Source organism: Uranotaenia lowii, chromosome 3, assembly GCF_029784155.1.
Source record: "Uranotaenia lowii strain MFRU-FL chromosome 3, ASM2978415v1, whole genome shotgun sequence".
Taxonomy (NCBI): Eukaryota; Metazoa; Arthropoda; class Insecta; order Diptera; family Culicidae; genus Uranotaenia; species Uranotaenia lowii.
In genome coordinates, this window is record NC_073693.1 from 221,856,750 (window position 1) to 221,875,932 (window position 19,183).

General features: G+C 40.2%; 1 long non-coding RNA gene and 1 other non-coding gene across 3 annotated transcripts in view; one reads left to right on the top strand and one right to left on the bottom strand.

The window, feature by feature from the left end:
- Positions 1 to 19,183, top strand: part of LOC129757091 (uncharacterized) — a 264,495-nt gene that overhangs the window by 234,344 nt on the left and 10,968 nt on the right. The window lies entirely within an intron of this gene.
- Trnaa-agc (transfer RNA alanine (anticodon AGC)) lies at positions 15,674 to 15,746 on the bottom strand. The gene has a single exon. It is a non-coding gene; the product is annotated as a tRNA-Ala (tRNA).

The window sequence follows — 19,183 nt, forward strand, 5'->3', positions numbered from 1 at the left end:
CGATATCCAGCACCCCACACGAATCGTGATTTCAAGGTCACGATCACAAGGCGAAAGGTCGCCATCGCTGTTTTCACGGTCAAATTTGTTCCCGTGATACTTACCACATCTTTCGAGGATTGCAGCAACCGTTTTTCGCCATTTCGACACTCGAAACTTTGCACTTTTCGACCGAATTACCCGCACAACGCGAAACCGACGGCTTTTTTCCGAACACGGCCACGTTCGGTCAGGTTAGTGACATTTATCTCCGTTCCGTTTTTATAAACAACCAGCCGATGCTGGATTTCACCCGATACTGAATCGCACCAATATAATCTCACGAACACAACTGTTTGAGGCGTGGAACGTCGTCAATCATCGTCAATCGATATTGAGTTGATGTTCGAAATCGGAAGGAAGTTTTTGTGCGCAAAGGTGCCCACAAGTGCATTCTTCCGAGTGTATTGCACTGGCCTGCATTAGAGTACACCGTTCAACAAAATTTCGTACTCTTGTTATTTTGAAAGTATTCAGCGCAACTTATTTTTCGGTGAGGTTAGTAGAACCAAATAGTACACGTCCTGCCGAAGCATTATTTCAAGAGCATATATTACAACAATTTTTATCCTGCCAATCATCTCGTAAATCTGATCGAACTGAGTCCGAGCGAAAATAATAAAACCCGAGGCGCAATATTTGATCGAGCTATCCGAGGCGCAGTTATACTCCTACGCATATTGGAAGCAAATTATCGATCTTTGGAATTCCGTACCTGTAGAGGTGTGCAGCTTTAATTTCTTTAAAGTAAGTTAAGCTCTACAGAGTATATGTCCTTTGCCGAAGCTTGATTGAAATTGTAAACTACAACAAAAATTGTATTCTCGCCCGCAACCCCACTTATCTGATTGATACCGAGTCCTGCAACAACCCACAATCGTATTCAACCACGTTATTTGAAGCGTACTCCCAGCAAAGTCAGCGTTGTCGCATCGCGTATTGTAATTCAATTTTGGATTTGGAGGAGCTTTCCTGTAGAGGGGCACAGCTTTAAGTTTTTTAAAGTAAGTTAAGCTCTACAGAGTATATGTTCCTTGCCGAAGCTTGAATAAGAATTGAATTCTAACGACGTGATTTTTTCTACCGTGAATCCTTGTGTGTAATCCAAAACCATGGCCACGACTGCCACCACGAGTTCGTCTTCGAGGAATCCACCACTCCGAAATCTCCAGACAAAGGTGAAGGCGTTGATGGAGATGTTTAAGTCCATAACCACTTTCGCGAGCACTCTGGGGGAGGTTTCTTCAGCCCAGCAAATCCATGTTCGGCTGGAGAAGCTCAACGAATTGTGGGATCGAATCAACGACGCGCTGATTGAGGTTGAAATGCACGAGGAATATTCAGCGAAGGAGGCCACTTGTTCGAATATACGCCAGGACTTCACCACCAAATACTACAACGCGAAGGCATCCATGTTGGAACGCATAAAGGAGTTGGAGGTCAATAGCAGCGTTTTGCATTCCACCAGAATCATGGACTCATCGATTCAACCGACCATCGAGCATGTAAGGCTACCGCAAATTAAACTGCAAACGTTTGACGGCGACATCGACCAGTGGCTGAGCTTCCGAGACCTGTATCTATCCCTGATCCACACCAAGGCGGACTTACCGGAGGTTGAGAAGTTTCACTACCTGAAGGGCTGTCTCACCGGAGAGGCGAGGGCTCTCATCGATCCGTTGGCGCTCACAAGAGCAAATTATACAGTAGCTTGGGACATCTTAATGGCCAGGTACAACGACAGCAAGGTATTGAAGCGCAGGCAGATTGGGAACCTGTTCAAACTACCCAAGGTGACTAAGGAGTCGGCCGTTGATATCCAGACACTACTGCAGTAGTTTGTAGTACTTAAACTATACTTCAAGATGTGGTATTTAGTTTTTGAATCCACTTGCCCCATTTTGCCCTAAAAATTCGTGAAATTAAGCAAAAATAAAACTTGAAATTGTGATAACTTCGGAAAACAAGGTCGTAGAGACTTAAGATTTAGTGCAAAATGTGCGTATTGAGCATCGCAATAAATGTTGTGAACATCATATTTATGTAAGTTCAAAATTTACAATAGTTAAGTACAAAAAACAAATTTGAAGTATGTTTTAAACTAAAAGCTTTATAACTCTGCACTGAAAAGAGATAAAGCTTTTGTTATTTCAACAAAGTTTCATATTTTGATGATATCTACAACTTTGTAGAACAAATTTGGTCTTTATCTCTTCAAACAAAAAAGTTAGTGTTGTTATTTTTATCGTAGTAGGCTGTGACTAATTTTTGATACTTTCACGTTATGGGAAACAATCTTACTAGTAAATGTTCTGAAGACAGCTAATAGCTAAAATGAAAGACAAAGTCACCAGGAAAAAAGTTCCATTTCAGGACCTTTTGGACCACTGTGTACTGGAAGGCTTCGAACGCGTCGTGCAGACCCTGGACCAGTTAGTCAAACCGGAGGAGTACAAGGACCTGCTGTTGTTGGAAATGCTGTGCTCCAGGTTGGACCCAACAACTCGTCGTGCATGGGAAGAACATAGCGCTAATCAAGACCAGGACAAGGTAGCAGATCTTACTCAGTTCCTCCAAACTCGTGTGAAGATCCTAGCACAGCTCCCGCCTAAGGCGCACGAGAATAAACCGGAAGTTTTTCAATGGCAGAAGAAAAACAACGCTCCCAGAACGAGTCACAGCGCAACCCAGATGATGGCCGGAAGTTGCATCGCTTGTCCAGAATCCCATTTGCTGTACACATGCCCTACATTCCTGAGGTTGAGCGCTTCCGCTCGAGACAAGCTGCTGCGACAAAATTCCCTGTGCAGAAACTGTTTTCGGCGTGGCCACCAAGCTTCGGATTGCAGATTGAACCAGGTTTGTCGCAGATGCAGAGGAAAACACCATACCCTAGTCTGCTTTCGAGACGATGGCGGAAACACCAATCATCGCGTCACACAATCCTTCGCACCCGTTCTAAATCCCAACCAAACCACACCAGCAGCCAACTCTGGGTCAGTTTCATCGAACATGGCCAGGAATCATTCGTCAACAGTGCTGCTAGCTACAGCGGTCGTCTTAGTGGAAGACGACACAGGCAAGGTTTTCCAAGCGCGGGCTCTACTGGACTCGGGCTCTACTGGACTCGGGCTCGGAGTGCAATTTCATGACAGAGGGGCTCTGTCAACGCATGAAGGTGTCTCGTAGGCGTTCGAACATTTCCGTCCTTGGGATTGGCCAATCTTACACCAGCGTCAAACATCAAGTGTCAGCGGTTATTAGGTCAAGAATGTCAAACTTTTCTCGGTCGATGGATTTCCTTCTTCTACCCAAGGTCACAGCGGATCTCCCTACAACCAGCGTGGCGGTTTCCTCTTGGCAGTTTCCACAAGGTGTGGAGCTAGCCGACCCGGCATTTTTTAAATCGAAATCCTTGGATATGGTGCTAGGAATACAGCACTTCTTCTCATTTTTCCCGAGCCATGCTAAAATTCCGTTGGGAGAAGGTTTACCAATGCTGATAGAATCAGTATTCGGTTGGTTGGTAACAGGATCCGTGGAGAACCAAGGTTCTACTTCCCGCATCGCTTGCAATACGGCTGCAAGGGTAGATTTGGATGAACTTCTCACTCGTTTTTGGTCATGTGAAGAGATAGGGTCTTTGAACAATTATTCCCCGGAAGAACAACGCTGCGAGGCGCAGTTTGTTCTAACCAAGTGCAGAAGTTCCGATGGGCGATACACCGTTGCGTTACCAAAGGACGAAAAGGTATTGGCAAACATTGGCGAGTCACGGGAGATGGCTTTCCGTCGACTTCAATCCCTGGAACGTAGACTGGAAAAGGAGCCAGAACTACGTAAACACTACCACGGTTTTATGGAGGAATACTTGGAGCTTGGACACATGCGCAGGGCGGATGTGGGTCCAGAAAAGCGGTTTTACCTTCCCCACCATCCAGTCATCAAGCAGGCTAGCACAACCACGAAGGTACGAGTTGTGTTCGACGCATCGGCTAAAAGTAGCAGCGGCATATCCCTCAACGAGGCGTTATTGGTTGGACCCGTAATCCAGGACGAGCTTCGTGCTCTCATTATGCGTAGTCGGATGAAACAAATCATGGTGGTAGCGGATATCGAGAAGATGTTCAGACAGATCGGAATTCATGAAGCGGATATGCCCTGGCAGAGCATCCTTTGGAGAGCTGACCCCAAGAAGGAAGTTGAAACCTTTGAATTAGCCACCGTTACGTACGGAACGAAACCTGCGCCATTCTTAGCGACCAGAACGTTGAAACAACTAGCCATCGACGAGCATCATCGATTCCCAGCGGCATCCAAGGCATTGGAGGAGGACGTTTACATGGACGATGTAATAACCGGTACGGATCTAGAAGAAGATGCTGTCAAGTTGTGTGTAGATCTCATCAAGTTGACGAGTAGCGGAGGTTTTCGTCTAAGGAAGTTCGCATCCAATTCAGCTGCGGCCTTGAGAGAGGTGGATTCGGAAGATCTGGCCCTACAACAAACCGAAGAGATAAATCTAGATCCTGATCCAGCAGTAAAGACCCTCGGATTGGTTTGGCTCCCACGCACCGATCACTTTCGGTTCAATTTCAACATTGAAAGAGTTCCCATGGACGAGCGATTATCCAAACGAAAAATCCTGTCAGCCATAGCTATGCTATTCGATCCCCTGGGACTTGTAGGAGCGGTAACCGCTAGTGCGAAAATCTTCATGCAGCGTTTGTGGCGACTACAAGAAGACGGTAACAGATTAGACTGGGATCATCCTGTACCGGTGAACGTAGAACAAGAGTGGCGAAATTTCTACGACCAATTACCTATCCTGAACGCTCTTAAGATTCAACGTTGTGCAATCATTCGTAATGCAATCAGGGTGGAATTGCATTTCTTTTCGGATGCATCGGAGCGCGCGTATGGGGCGTGCGCATATATAAGGAGCGTTGACGTCGATGGAAAATCCTACGTATGTCTACTAGCATCAAAATCCAAGGTGGCACCGCTGAAATGTCAATCCATTCCGAGACTGGAGCTTTGCGGAGCACTTTTGTCGGCGGAACTATCCAGCAAGGTACGGGCGGCGGTTAAGATGCAGGTCGACATGCATTTTTGGACGGATTCAACGTGTGTTCTTCAATGGTTGAAGGCAATCCCGACGACATGGTCGACATTCGTAGCTAACCGTGTTGCGAAAATACAAACCATTACCGAAAACTATCCTTGGAGACATGTTCCTGGCTTGCAGAATCCAGCAGACCTCATCTCACGTGGTATGGACCCAGAACAGATAGAGAGATGCGACCTGTGGTGGAAGGGCCCTGAATGGTTAGGGCAAAGCCATTTCCCGGAGCAGCCAAGAACACTGGAATCACAAGTAGCTGAAGAGGAAGTCCGTCGTTCAGCACACCCAGCCGCCAGTTGTGTAGCACATTTTGGTGAAGAGTATGTGCAAAAATTCTCGTCCTTCACTATACTTATACGCAGCACCGCATACTGGATGCGCCTTATGCGTATACTGAGAAAATCCGAAGACAACCGCAGCAGTTTACTGACCGTAGAAGAGTTGAGAGATGCAGAGTTTGCAATTATTCGTCGTATCCAACAAGAGTCTTTTCCTGATGAGTGGAAGGCTTTAACGAAGAAAGAAGCTGTTCATCGAAGTTCACCGCTGAGATGGTTCACCCCACACATATCATCGGACGGCCTAATTCGTGTTGGAGGAAGGTTAGGCAGATCACTGGAATCGGAAGATACGAAGCACCCGATTGTGCTTCAAGCAAAACACCCGTTCACTACGATGCTATACGAATACTACCATATCAAGCTTCTACACGCCGGTTCTCAACTACTTCTTAGTACAGTTAGGCTGAAGTATTGGCCTCTTGGAGGCAGAAATATACCGCGACAAGTTGTACATAATTGTATGAAATGCTTCCGCTCGAAACCAAATGCAATTGAGCAATTTATGGGTGAGTTACCCCAAGCACGCGTGACAGTAGCTCGAGCCTTTTCAAGGACAGGCGTCGACTATTTCGGACCGATATATGTTCGTCAAGCTCCCAGAAGACCAGCGGTCAAAGCTTATGTGTCGGTTTTCATCTGCCTTTGTACGAAAGCGGTTCATCTAGAACTTGTATCCGACTTATCAACAGATCGTTTCCTTCAAGCCTTACGGCGGTTCATCGGAAGAAGAGGCTACTGTTCCGATATCTATTCGGACAATGGAACGAATTTCGTCGGAGCACGGAGCTACCTTCGAGAACTACTAAAGTTGCAACGCAGTGATCAACATAAAGAAGCAGTTTCGAAGGAGTGTGCCAACAACCATATCCAATGGCACTTCATACCACCAGCCGCGCCCCATTTCGGAGGACTTTGGGAAGCAGCGGTCAGATCAGCCAAAAAACATCTCCTGAAGGTTCTAGGGGAAAATCCTATCCCGTTCGAAGACATGACTACGCTCTTGGTACAGGTGGAAAATTGTCTCAACTCGAGACCAATCACAGCTTTAACAGATGATCCTGATAACCTCGAACCCCTTACACCAGGACATTTCCTTATCGGAGAACCATTTCAACAGCTGCCTGACAGAAGTTACCGTGAAGTACCCATGAACAGATTGAATCAGAGTCAGACATTGCAGAAGCGGCTTCAACACTTTTGGGATCGTTGGAGAGTTGAGTACTTGACACAACTTCAGGGGCGATTTAAAAGATGGAAGAATCCGATCGATGTTAAGACTGGACAGTTGGTGATCATCAAAGAGGATAATTTGCCGCCAAGTCGTTGGAAGATGGGCAGAATAGAACAAGTTCATCCTGGAGCTGATGGAGTCGTGAGGGTGGTAACCTTGAAAACAGCATCAGGACCTTCTACGCGACCGATAGAAAAACTTTGTTTTTTGCCAGCAGCATCTCAACCAGAAGACAATCAAGCTTAGTTTCTCGGAGATTCAGAACGATCAGTTGCACCCACCCTTGTGTTCGCGAGATTCTTTTCTTTATTTTTAGGTTCAGAAATTCGAGCGATTTCAGGATGGGCCGGGATGTTGATGTACCACACTAAGCGCGATGTTATGATGTTGAAAGACCCACGAAGCAAAGGATCGCCAAAACATTTCACAGAAGAGTGAAACAGCTGATGTTTACAGCAGTTAGATTAAGAACCAAGAACTAAGAAAAACGGCATCCAAAAATCACCATTTTATAAAATATTGTATCACTTTGTTAAGAATTGCCGGTAGAATAAGTCGTATCGACCCAACCAAGTCTCACTTTAAAATTAGAGAATATATGTTAAATGTAGTATTCGAGTAATAAAAGTTGTTTGATGTAGAATGTGTTTGAACCAAATAAAGTTGTACCTTTTTGTTAAATAAAACTGTTGTGCTTATGTGAAATTTTCGGAGTTATTACTTACCGCGGCAGAAGAAATTGCTATCACAATCAAGGATCACCCGGGCTACTCCCCACGGAATCACCCAAGGTACCCACGGTCTAAAGGAAGGAATCCACCCACATACAGTCCACTCAGGTTCAAGCAAGGGCTTGGACCGCACCCCAACATTTTGGTCCAATCGAACCGGATCACCAGCTGCCGTTTCCTGGAAGTAAGCAATTTCTTCTGTATCGCCATTGCACATCGCCAAGACAACACAAAACCGGTCATCAATCAACCACTGTTGGTTCACAATCATCATCATCTTCGCGCACTAATGCTAGCAACTCACGGGTGAGTTGGCTATTCCACGAGCTCACCAAATACCGGACCCCACCAACACTTCAAGCTATCGCCCCGTTTCCTAAGAACGCTGCGTTTAGCAGAATTTGTTTGGCCACATTCGGAAGACGTTTTGGAAAAGGCTTTGGAGTTTCACACCGACATCAACTGGACTGCATCTTTAGCGGATTTAACTGTTTGTCCAGGGTCGTTACTTTGAAGACTGCAACAGGACTATCCACGCGTCCAGTCGAAAAGCTTTGTGTTTTACCAGCGTCGTCTCAACCAGATTACAAGCTGCCTAGTTTCTCGGAGGAAGATCAGTAGCACCCACCCGTTGTGTTCGCGAGGTTTCTTTCTTTCATTTCAGAAATACGAGCGATTTCAGGATGGGCCGGGATGTTGGTAGACTAGCTATGGACCCTAGACACGATGCTGCGAAGGTCAATGGTCGAAAACCCACGAAGCAGAAGGTCTTGAGGAAGCGTTTAATGATGAGTGCAACAGCTGATCTTCAAACCTTAGTTCGAGAAGAGAAACATAAAAATGAAGAAAAACCCGCTTGAAGGTTCACCATTTTTAATTAATATTATATCGAGTAGTCTTAAGAGCGATTTGGCACAGGTCATATGAGACCCCGTTGAAACTTGAATAATTTGCCTAAATATATGTTTAATGTAGTTTCGTAGTCAATAAATTCGTTTCAAAGTAGTGTGTTTTTTAAGCCAAAATAAATGTGTAGTTTTTGTAAATAAATTGTGTGCCTTACTTCAACGAGGAGTTTTTACTTACCGTCACCGGAGAGATTGCTATCATCACAAGGGACAACCCAACACCCCCCACGGAAGATAATAAAATTATTTTGTTTCAAGATCGGCATTATTTGTGGAAGAAAAAATACGTCCAATGTTCAGGATTCATTTTCTTCAATTAGGTTTTTATGGTGGTTAACTTGTCTTTAAAAAAAAAGGATTTATTTTCAAAAATCATGTTTGAATTTAAGATTGAAAGCTCGTATGCAAATCATAGAGTATGCTTCTGGTTCTAGATTTCAATTCAACTACGCAATTGAAGATTGGAATCTAATTTTAGGTTCAATTTTACTGTATAAAATTTCGATAAATATTGAAAATTTTGCTCAATCTTGATTGTTAAAAAAAATTTAACAGTCCAATGAAGAAAAAATCAGATTTAGTATGAAATGAATATCAAGATTTAAGTTTGGGATAAAGTTTCTAGAATCGAAAAAAAATCCAAAACTCGGAAAAATAATTCAAAATGTACGTTCAACCTTCAGGTTTGATATTCATATTTGGAGTACCAAGGTTTGAATCAAGAAAATGTGACTGAAAAATAAAATTCAAATTCAAATTCGAAAGTAAGAATGAAGTTGAAGATTCAAAGACTCATAATCTTCATTTTCGACAAAGATTTTGATTCAAGATTCAGTTTGGAAAAATATTGAGGTTTGAAAATTAGATTATTATATCCTTTTATGAAAATTGATATTCAAGAACTTGATTTATAACTTGGATTAAACTGAGAAAAGAGTTCAAACAAAAGTTGGCGATTCGAGTGGTAGATATTAAGTTACTGAGGCAATTAAGATTGAGGTACACTATTAAAAAAATGGAAGAAAAATCCCTGTAAATCTAGCACATCCAGATAGATGAAGATTTACAATTCAAATACCTAGATAAATGATCAGATGTTGGATTCAGAAGATTTAGGTTTAAGATAGTCAAAATTTGCGTTTGAAATTAAGTTTCAAGAATCGGATTAAGAGAAAAAATCCGAAATTTGGACATGTTCGAAATTTACGTTCAACATTCAGGTTTGAGATTAAAACTTCGAGACCCAAGTTTTGAATCAAAATTAATGAGAGGATTGAAAAAAGGGGTTCAAATTCAAAGTCAAAATGAAGTTTGAGATTCGAGGCTCGAGATTCAGATTTTTCATTAACATAATAAATTTTGATTCTAGATTTAAATCCTGATTGAGAATTATTGAAAATTGAAAACTAGATTTTTAATTAACCGGCACGTATGGTGACATTAAGATTCGATTTGCAAAATTCAGATTCCACTTCAGTTTTTAAATCAACTTAATAGGAAATGTGATAAAGTTTTTTTTGAAATACAGATTTGACATAAAACGTTTGAGTATGTTTTATATTCAGATAAAGATAAAAGCACAGATAATAAAAGATTCCGAAGATTAATTCAAGATTAATGACACAAAATTTAAAAAAAAAATGAATAAAATCTGATTTTATGGGTATTTAAAAACGATTTAAAAATAATTAAAAAAAAATTACTGAAAAAAAAACTAAAATAAATATGGTTGAAAATCAGGATACAGAAGAATTGCGTCAAACATCACGTTGGATCTCGAGTATAAATATAGATTTAAAAAAATAAAGTATTAACATTTGATGGTTTAAAATAAAGTGAGATTGAGAGTTTGGAAATGATGATTAAGGTTATCAGACTCAACACTAAGGTTCACATTAATAGTTTAAGAAGCGAATTTCGGATTAAAATTTCAAGCTCCAACATAAATAAAAAAAAACGATTGGATTGGATCAATCTTAACAGAAATATTCAAAAGTCAGATTTATGATATCCACGATTTGAGTTCGCGAAGAATGATTCGTATTCAGGATTCAATGAAAAAAAAAAAATGGATTTAAGAATGTCGTTTGTATTCCAATACGAAGTATAAATGCAGATTGAAATACAGCTTAAAAAAAATCATGAACGTAAAATTAAGGTACGATACGATACGAGAATTCAAGTGAAGATTCATTCATATTCAATAATTATTAAGCTTGTCAGGTTCATTAAAATAGTTAAATACAGTTTGATGATCTTAATTAAGTTTGAAATTTAGATTTTTAGAAAAGAATTCGGCCTTCAATACTTATATTGGGTATTGAAATCAAAGTTAGGTTATGAAATCGCATTGAATCTAAGATTAAAAAAAAAAAAGAAAGATGATTGGAAGGTCAATTTTAAAATTTAAGTTTAAGTGTTGAATAAAAGGTTAGAAAATCTAGATTCGCAATTCAGATTTCAATTCTAATATTGAACTTAATATTCAGAATTAAGATTGAAATCTATTATGAGATTCAAAATAGGAATGGAGAGTTTAATTAATATATGTTGAAGATTTAAAACAATTTAGATTCGAGAGTCTTATTAAAGATCTAAAAAATAAAAAAAGGTCAAGGATTCAGTTTATGTTTTAAACAAATCATAGTTTCTTCAGGTTAAACAATTTAATTCCTAGAAAAATAGAATTCAGATCGGATTGTCAAGAGAATGTCAAGATGAAAAATTTCGAATCAAATCCTATTCAAAGACAACCACAATTTAACATGATTTAAAGAAAAAAAAAACCTTTATAATGTAGAGTGTGTAGAGAACAAATAAAAAGTTTTTTCAAGTCGCGGGTATTTTAAATGCACTACGAAAAATAAAACATTTTAAGAAAAGTTTTCAATCTCACAATCTCACAGATGGTTCAGGAAGAATATGAATACGAATACCTTTGTGCACTCGTGCACTCGAAAAGTTTCATATACCTTAGGTACAGGGCTTCATCGGAAAATTGTTGATTTCGATCACGGCGTGCGGGAATGAGCAGGATGATACTTGGCAAAGGATGTTCTGTAATAGATGGAAACCATTGGTTCAGGTTGAAACTGGTGGCTTTCAACTTATTTCTTTTGATATGCATCTGGAAATCTGACGATATCTGAAGATAATACTTACTGAATGTTATAAGTGGGCTCTTTCCGAAGTTATAGAAGAACGGCGATAACACCGAGAGTTTCTTTTCGTATCCATTACAATTTTTCTAGTATTGGTATCTCCTTCAAACTTCGAACGGAAACAGCAGTGATTTGAGCCCAACGAGATTAATCGAGTTAGTTGGTATTCGGGATGTTTATTCCTTCGTAGGCCAAATGGCCAAGTTGGAAGTTAAAATAAAAAGGTAATCACCAGATGAACGATACAAGCATTTGCAAATCTCATGGATTTGTTTTGTTTACGTTCACTTTTACACGCTCAGGACAAATAACTCAAATTGAGTTCGAATGATTTCAAAAATGTATATCGGGCTGAGTGTAATTTTGTCACGAATAAGGGGGAACAAAATATAAAAAGGCTGAATAACTTAATGTTGAACTAAAAGGTGACTCGAAATAAGAGAACGTGATTGGTAAGGAATTTAAAAAAAAAATAAAAGGACGTTTTTAAAGAGATGAAGAAAACAAAAATAAAATTAATAAGAGTAAAAGTAGAAAAAAGTTTCGGAAACACTGGAAAAACATTGAAAAAAGTAAGCCATTGTGAGCTAAAAATGATCTCCTGACAAGTTCCTAAGTTATATAAAAAGAAATATTACGACAACAATTCAATCAGGGTTAAAATTCAAGTTACATTTCAAATTATACTTCTCTAAGATTAGAGAAGGGGGATATTGTGGTGTATCGGAGCTATATTTAGAAGCAAAAATAAAATGCGGAATGAGTACAAGGTTTGAAAGAAGAAGTTGTGAAAAAACGTCATTTCAACTTGTTTCCGTTGAGCGTGTCGTATATTATATTCAGAGCGTTTTACCCCAACCCTGCTCTATTGACATGAAAAGAGATATTGGCATAAAATGAGAGATTTTGGAAATCTCTATCCCTTTCACCGAATTCGCGTTACCAGAAGAGACAAAACGAAGACAGTCAGTTTGTTAGCGAATTTTGGAGCGATCGGACATGCTAGGTTATATTGTACTGCCAATTATTAACACCGGTTACGACAAAAAGTACATGCTCAAAAAGCAAAAACTAAAGCAGGAAATGATTCAGTATAAATTAAAAGTTCTCGATTACAGGAAAAAACAATTACAGCTTCTTGCAAGAAGAGTCGATTCCGATTAAAATTCAATATCATTCAATATTCAGTTTAAGAATAGCTCGAATTCCAAAAAAAGACAATTCATCTTCAGTGAAAATTTCTACAATAAGGACCAAAAAATATTTTTGTTGAAGTTCATCGTTTTTTTCAATCCAATGTATATCAACATTAGTATCGCAAAAACAACGAAAATTTATTACTTAATGTTTGTTACTTTAATTTATCGGCCTTATCGGTGAAAAGTGATGTCCTTTTTAGAAAGGACATCTAAAGATTATGAATTTGAATGATGGATGGAGAGATGAAATGAAAGATGGTGAAAATGAACGGGTAGAATTCATTTAGAAGCATTATCATCACATATCAAATTTTTGTTCCGCACGGGCCAACTACTATGAAGTGGTTGATACAAATAAAGCTGCATCTACCACCAAAAATGAGTAGTCAGCACAGCAACTCTCCGACAAATTAACAGCGTCGAGAATGAGAATGGTGGCTTGCTCGATCTCTGTTTTGTAAACGACGGATCCCAATTGGCAACGATTGAACTGGCTCCTGCGCCTCTGGTTAAGCTTGTTCCTCACCACCCGGCACTGCTGCTTTCGCTTGAAATCTCTGAACTTGTGACTCCTATAAAGAAGCCAGCATCCTTTTTTCTCGATTTCAAGAACGCCGATTTTGTCGCTATTTCACAAACGCTTGACGCCATCGACTGGAATTCTGAACTCGAATCGTCCGATCCAAACGCCGCTGCTATGAAGTTCTCCCATGTCATCAACTACCTCATCGATCGTCACGTAACAAAACCCTCAGCAGCCTCTGACCTACGTGCTCCCTGGGTCACGAAAGAGTTGCGACCTATGAAAGCACTCAAAAACAAAGCCCTCCGCTACTACTTGAGGCACAAGTCTCTCCACGCCAAAAACCAATATAGCAAACTTAACGCAGCTTATAAAAAAGTATGCACGCGTTGTTACCAGGGGTACCTTATCCGGATTCAGCGTGGTTTTAAAACTAGACCCAAATCGTTTTGGCAGTACATTAAGGACCAACGGAAAGAATCGGGCTTACCGTCCTACATGTTTTTGGATGACAAGCCGGCGACCTCGGACCTTGATATTTGTAACCTCTTCGCTGACAAATTTCGTAGTACTTTTCCGGATGGCATTCCAACGACTTTTCTAAAACGCTATATATCACATATGCTGACTCCTATAAAACGAATCTTCCAATCATCGCTCACGGATTCCACGTTCCCCTCCATTTAGAAAGAGGCTTACATGTTTCCGGTATACAAAAAAGGTGACAGGAGGAACGTTAACAATTATCGCGGTGTTTCTGCCCTATGTGCGATCGCCAAAATGTTTGAGCTGGTTGTATTAGATCCATTTTTCACATATTGCAATTTTTATTTCTCTAACGAACAACATGTATTCATACCCAAACGCTCTACGACAACAAACCTGTTGACGTTCACATCTTCCGTGCAAGACAGTTTTGCCATGGGTTCTCAAACCGACGTAATCTACACCGACCTGACCGCTGCTTTCGACAAGGTAAACCACAAAATAGCCATAGCCAAACTAGATCGTATCGGTATTTGCGGCTCTTTACTGGAATGGTTCCATAGCTACCTGGTAGGACGGAAACTTATAATACGATCAGGTGAATCATTTTCCAATCAATTCCCTGCCTCTTCTGGAGTACCTCAAGGGAGCCACCTAGGACCCATCATATTCCTGATCTACTTCAACGACGTGCTGCTGCTTCTCGATGGACCAAAACTGGCGTATGGCGACGACTTGAAATTGTTTCAATCCATCAACAGCCCTGAAGATGTCATCGTCTTGCAGAGCCAGCTTAACATCTTCGCCGCCTGGTGTGATTTCAATTGCCTTCCCTTGAATCGCAACAAATGTACGGTAATTTCGTTTTCACGCAAGCGGCTACCGCTATCGGCTGATTATTTTCTTGGACATGAAGCAATTGCACGAGTTGAGCATGTGAAAGACCTTGGTGTGATCCTGGACAAACGGTTGGATTTCAAGATCCACACAAACTACATCGTCGATAAAGCTTCCAGATGCCTGGGTATTTTATTCCGCATGACAAAAGACTTTAAGGGTATTTACTGTCTCAAGAGTCTTTACTGCAGCTTGGTTCGATAGTCCCTCGAATATGCCTCGGCTGTATGGTGCCCCTACTACCAAAATGGCTCGGAGCGTATCGAGCCCATCCAGAGGCGTTTTTTGCGCTTCGCTCTCCGGAACCTGAACTGGCAAGACCCGTTCTGACTCCCCAGCTACGAAAGCTGCTGCCGCCTTATCGACATCGACAAGCTGCAGGCCCGCCGGACTGCAACACGGGCCTCTATTGTTGCCGATCTGCTTGCACTCCAACTCAGCGTGCGATCCCGAGACTTGAGGAATCGTAATCTTCAGCTCTTTGCTCCTCTCCGACAGAATAACTACGGAGCTAATAAAGCGCTAATTGGTGCAATAAAGACGTTTAACCGCTTCTCCGATCATTTTGATTTTGACGTTTCGAGGGAATTATTCCGAAGAAGAATCCTTAGTGCTTTAAGTATAGTATAGGGTAAATTCCGTGTAATTGTAGTTTGTCTTTAATTTTTAACCTATCATTTGGATCAATATGTGATCTGTTGATGATGAAAAATGAACAAGTTTAAAACTATATTTGCTTTCAATCTTTAAACCACAGAACGTTTTAGTTCTGAAAGCGGAAAAATATTGTTTACGACATTTTATTTCATACTATAGGACTGTGAATCCTACTGATTTCAAATAGCTCACTGTACGGGAATAAGAAGGAAGGGTAGCAAGAGAAAACGTTGAGAGTTTTTTTTTTAAATCCGTTCGATTTTGCTATAGAAAAACAATCAAGTGGTATAAGTATAAATTAAGGCGTTTTGTAGAGCCAACTTACACTTATATCTTCACCTTCTTGTCACTGCTATTTAGGGCAAAATACTTCTTTGGAGATGCGGGGCATCGATCCCCGTACCTCTCACATGCTAAGCGAGCGCTCTACCATCTGAGCTACATCCCCTTGTGTGATGAGTTTAAGGTGAGGTATCGAGCGAAAGATGAGAATATTGAAGCAAAATATTAATGTTCCAAAAAAATTAATATACGAAAGCATCTAATTCAAAGATGTAATCAAATCCAAATTAACTTTTTGCTTTTTGATGAAAACTTTCTGAATTACTTTCAAATTACTTGCAACATTATTTTGTTAAGTTACCAGATTTAATCAATTTCATTCAAAGTGGCCAGTAAGTTTTTTATACTTTGATAGAACCTTTATAATATAATGATTAAATAATGAAATCTTTTTTGTTACAAAGTCTCAACCATTTTTTAAAGTAGGTATAATTCAAGACCAACAGCTTGTAGGCCGCTTATTTTCAGAATAATCTACGAGCTCTTCTCCGTCATCGGCTTCAAGAAAACTCATCAGTCGTCTTTCGGAGGGGAATCAATCGACGACACGACGAAAGCAAAACGCGCGCCAACGCCGAAGCTCATCGTCCCCAAACGAACGTACAAAGTTGTTTTTTTTACATTCTTATTACTATCACTAATGGTATTATTATTATTACCGCCACCACTGCCTGTTATTATTGTTGTTATCAGTAGCTGCTCCACACCGGCTGGGACGGCGGCCCCAATCGGGAGGGGCAGCGATATGTGAGTTCGCCTTTTTCGAAGCGACTTTTTCGTCGGTGCTCCACCAGCTTCGATTCCTGCCAACCTGGTCGCTATCGCACTCTTTCTTTCTCTCTGGGTGGAGAGTAACAACCGAGTGTGATCCGAATGCGCGAACTTTTCCGTTTGGATTCCGTCCGATGGGTCCGGCCAATCCCCCCTTTTTTGCCCGCTGGCTGGTGGGGCCGATGTGGCTAATGATGAGCACGACCAGATGACGATCTTCCACCAAGACGCCGGACGCGCATAGCGAAGATCCCCGACCGGTTCCGGACAATGACGACGACGAAGGCGACGTCGACGAAGGAACGCCCGAGACGACTATCAGACCATCACCCAAGCACGAGGTTCGACCGGTTTTTGGCGCGCGATGTGCCTTTCCCCCCATTCTTCATCCGCACGTTTGATTGGAGAAACTTTCGTTCTACCTCTAGGAAAAATAGAGTACGGTGGCTAGAGGAAATGTGAAGTTCTCCCGGGGGATTCTCAATGTCGAGGACGATTTTTTTCCAGCTCTGCCCTGTCAAGAATGGGTCTTTGTCTCCGGAACTCGTTAACTATGAGTTCCTTATGGAAACATTTTCTTCCTGACGACCGACGGGGTAATGCTCCGATGGAAATGGAAATTAGAGCTTAGGGCCTATTTGAATTTCTAACCGTTTGTCGATGAGCCCTAACGGTTAATTAGATTACAAATTTTAGGGACAGAATCTGCATAAACCTAATTGGGGCAGCTTCTCACAATTTTAAAGTCAGCACAGGACAAGGCATAATGGAACTTCACAATACATAAAAAATATAAATAATGCAGTAAACAGACTAAAAAAAAGCATATTTTGAAAGAAGTCAACGATATCTTATTGTGCCAATAAATGAAATAAGAATAATGCTAAGTGTTAATGAATATTCTGATAATCGAAAATGAATCCGAAATCTGAATCTGACATCGAAAATTTGATTTAAAAAACTAAGTCTGACAACTGAATCTGAAATCCGAATCTAAAATCTGAATCTGAAATCTGAATATGAAATCTGAATCTGAAATCCGAATCTAAAATCTGAATCTGAAATCTGAATCTGAGATCTGAATCTGAAATCTGAATCTGAAATCTGAATCTGAAATCTGAATCTGAAATCTGAATCTGAAATCTGAATCTGAAATCTGAATCTGAAATCTGAATCTGAAATCTGAATCTGAAATCTGAATCTGAAATCTGAAATCTGAAATCTGAATCTGAATCTGAAATCTGAATCTGAAATCTGAATCTGAAATCTGAATCTGAAATCTGAATCTGAAATCTGAATCTGAAATCTGAATCTGAAATCTGAATCTGAAATCTGAATCTGAAATCTGAATCTGAAATCTGAATCTGAAATCTGAATCTGAAATCTGAATCTGAAATCTGAATCTGAAATCTGAATCTGAAATCTGAATCTGAATCTGAAATCTGAATCTGAAATCTGAATCTGAAATCTGAATCTGAAATCTGAATCTGAAATCTGAATCTGAAATCTGAATCTGAAATCTGAATCTGAAATCTGAATCTGAAATCTGAATCTGAAATCTGAATCTGAAATCTGAATCTGAAATCTGAATCTGAAATCTGAAATCTGAATCTGAAATCTGAATCTGAATCTGAAATCTGAATCTGAAATCTGTATCTGAAATCTGAAATCTGAAATCTGAATCTGAAATCTGAATCTGAAATCTGATTTTGATATCTGGAATCTTAAGGGGAAAATTTCAATGTGTAATTTGAACCTAAATTGTCTTTGATTGTTAACATGAATTCCCAATTCAATTTTTTTATTTTTTCTCGCAATAAGTTTAAAAAAAAATCGGTACGAAAGAATTATGACAGAAAAGTTCGAATGAACATTTTAATTTCTTTAATTTTTTACACCACTTCTATAAAGTTTCTTTATATTTTTGAATTCTGAATTTTCATACCTTACGAACTACCGTCGGCATTTTTAGGATTTTTTTCAAGTTACTCATTCTTCTAAATGTTCAAGGTTTCGAAAATACGTTCCCAGCCGGAATGGAATTTAATTAGAAACATTTCTATGCCTGGCGCCTCCAACGAAAGAGAAAGTTTTCCAACTTCAGCCGTCAAGCATGTTGAATTCCGGGGACGACGCCGGGCAAAGAAAACCTTCGTCGTTTCGGTCAAAGAAGGAAATCTTCAAGCTGCATAAATTGAGTTGCTGGTTGGTTTGAACTGACTGAAAAAAAGTAAAAAAGCAGAATCCAAAGCAACTTGTTCGCAGCGAAACAGCTCTCAAAGAAAGTGTAGTGCTACAAAGTGTTTGGCATGCATTTTAAAAAGGATTCCTCTCTGCTTTGGGAAAATTTTGCCTGAAAAGAAAAAGCAGCCAGTAAGTCGCTTTCAAGATGCCGGAATAGAAGCAGACATGACCGGCAATTGGGATAGAGTAGAGAGGCGTTTGCGAGGTACTTTCAGTGGGGAAAGAGGGTTTGCCTTTCACAAGTGCGAAAATTGTACGATAAATTATGGAAAATTAAATTTCCCGGATGCAAATGAGCGGGTACTACCGAAAATGGCGAGAAGGAAGTGCAATCAGTTAAATTTCCTTTCCAACCTACAATGGGGTTGTTGACGAGAGCTTTTAGACAGACGTCTAGGAAAATTTAGAACCACTTTAACCACTTTAAAGCTCTTGAGAAACCATTCAGCATAGAGGAATTTGATATTAAATAAATAAATGTTTTTTTTTGAAACATTATTATATCAAAGTAGTCTGAGTTGGCTTTGT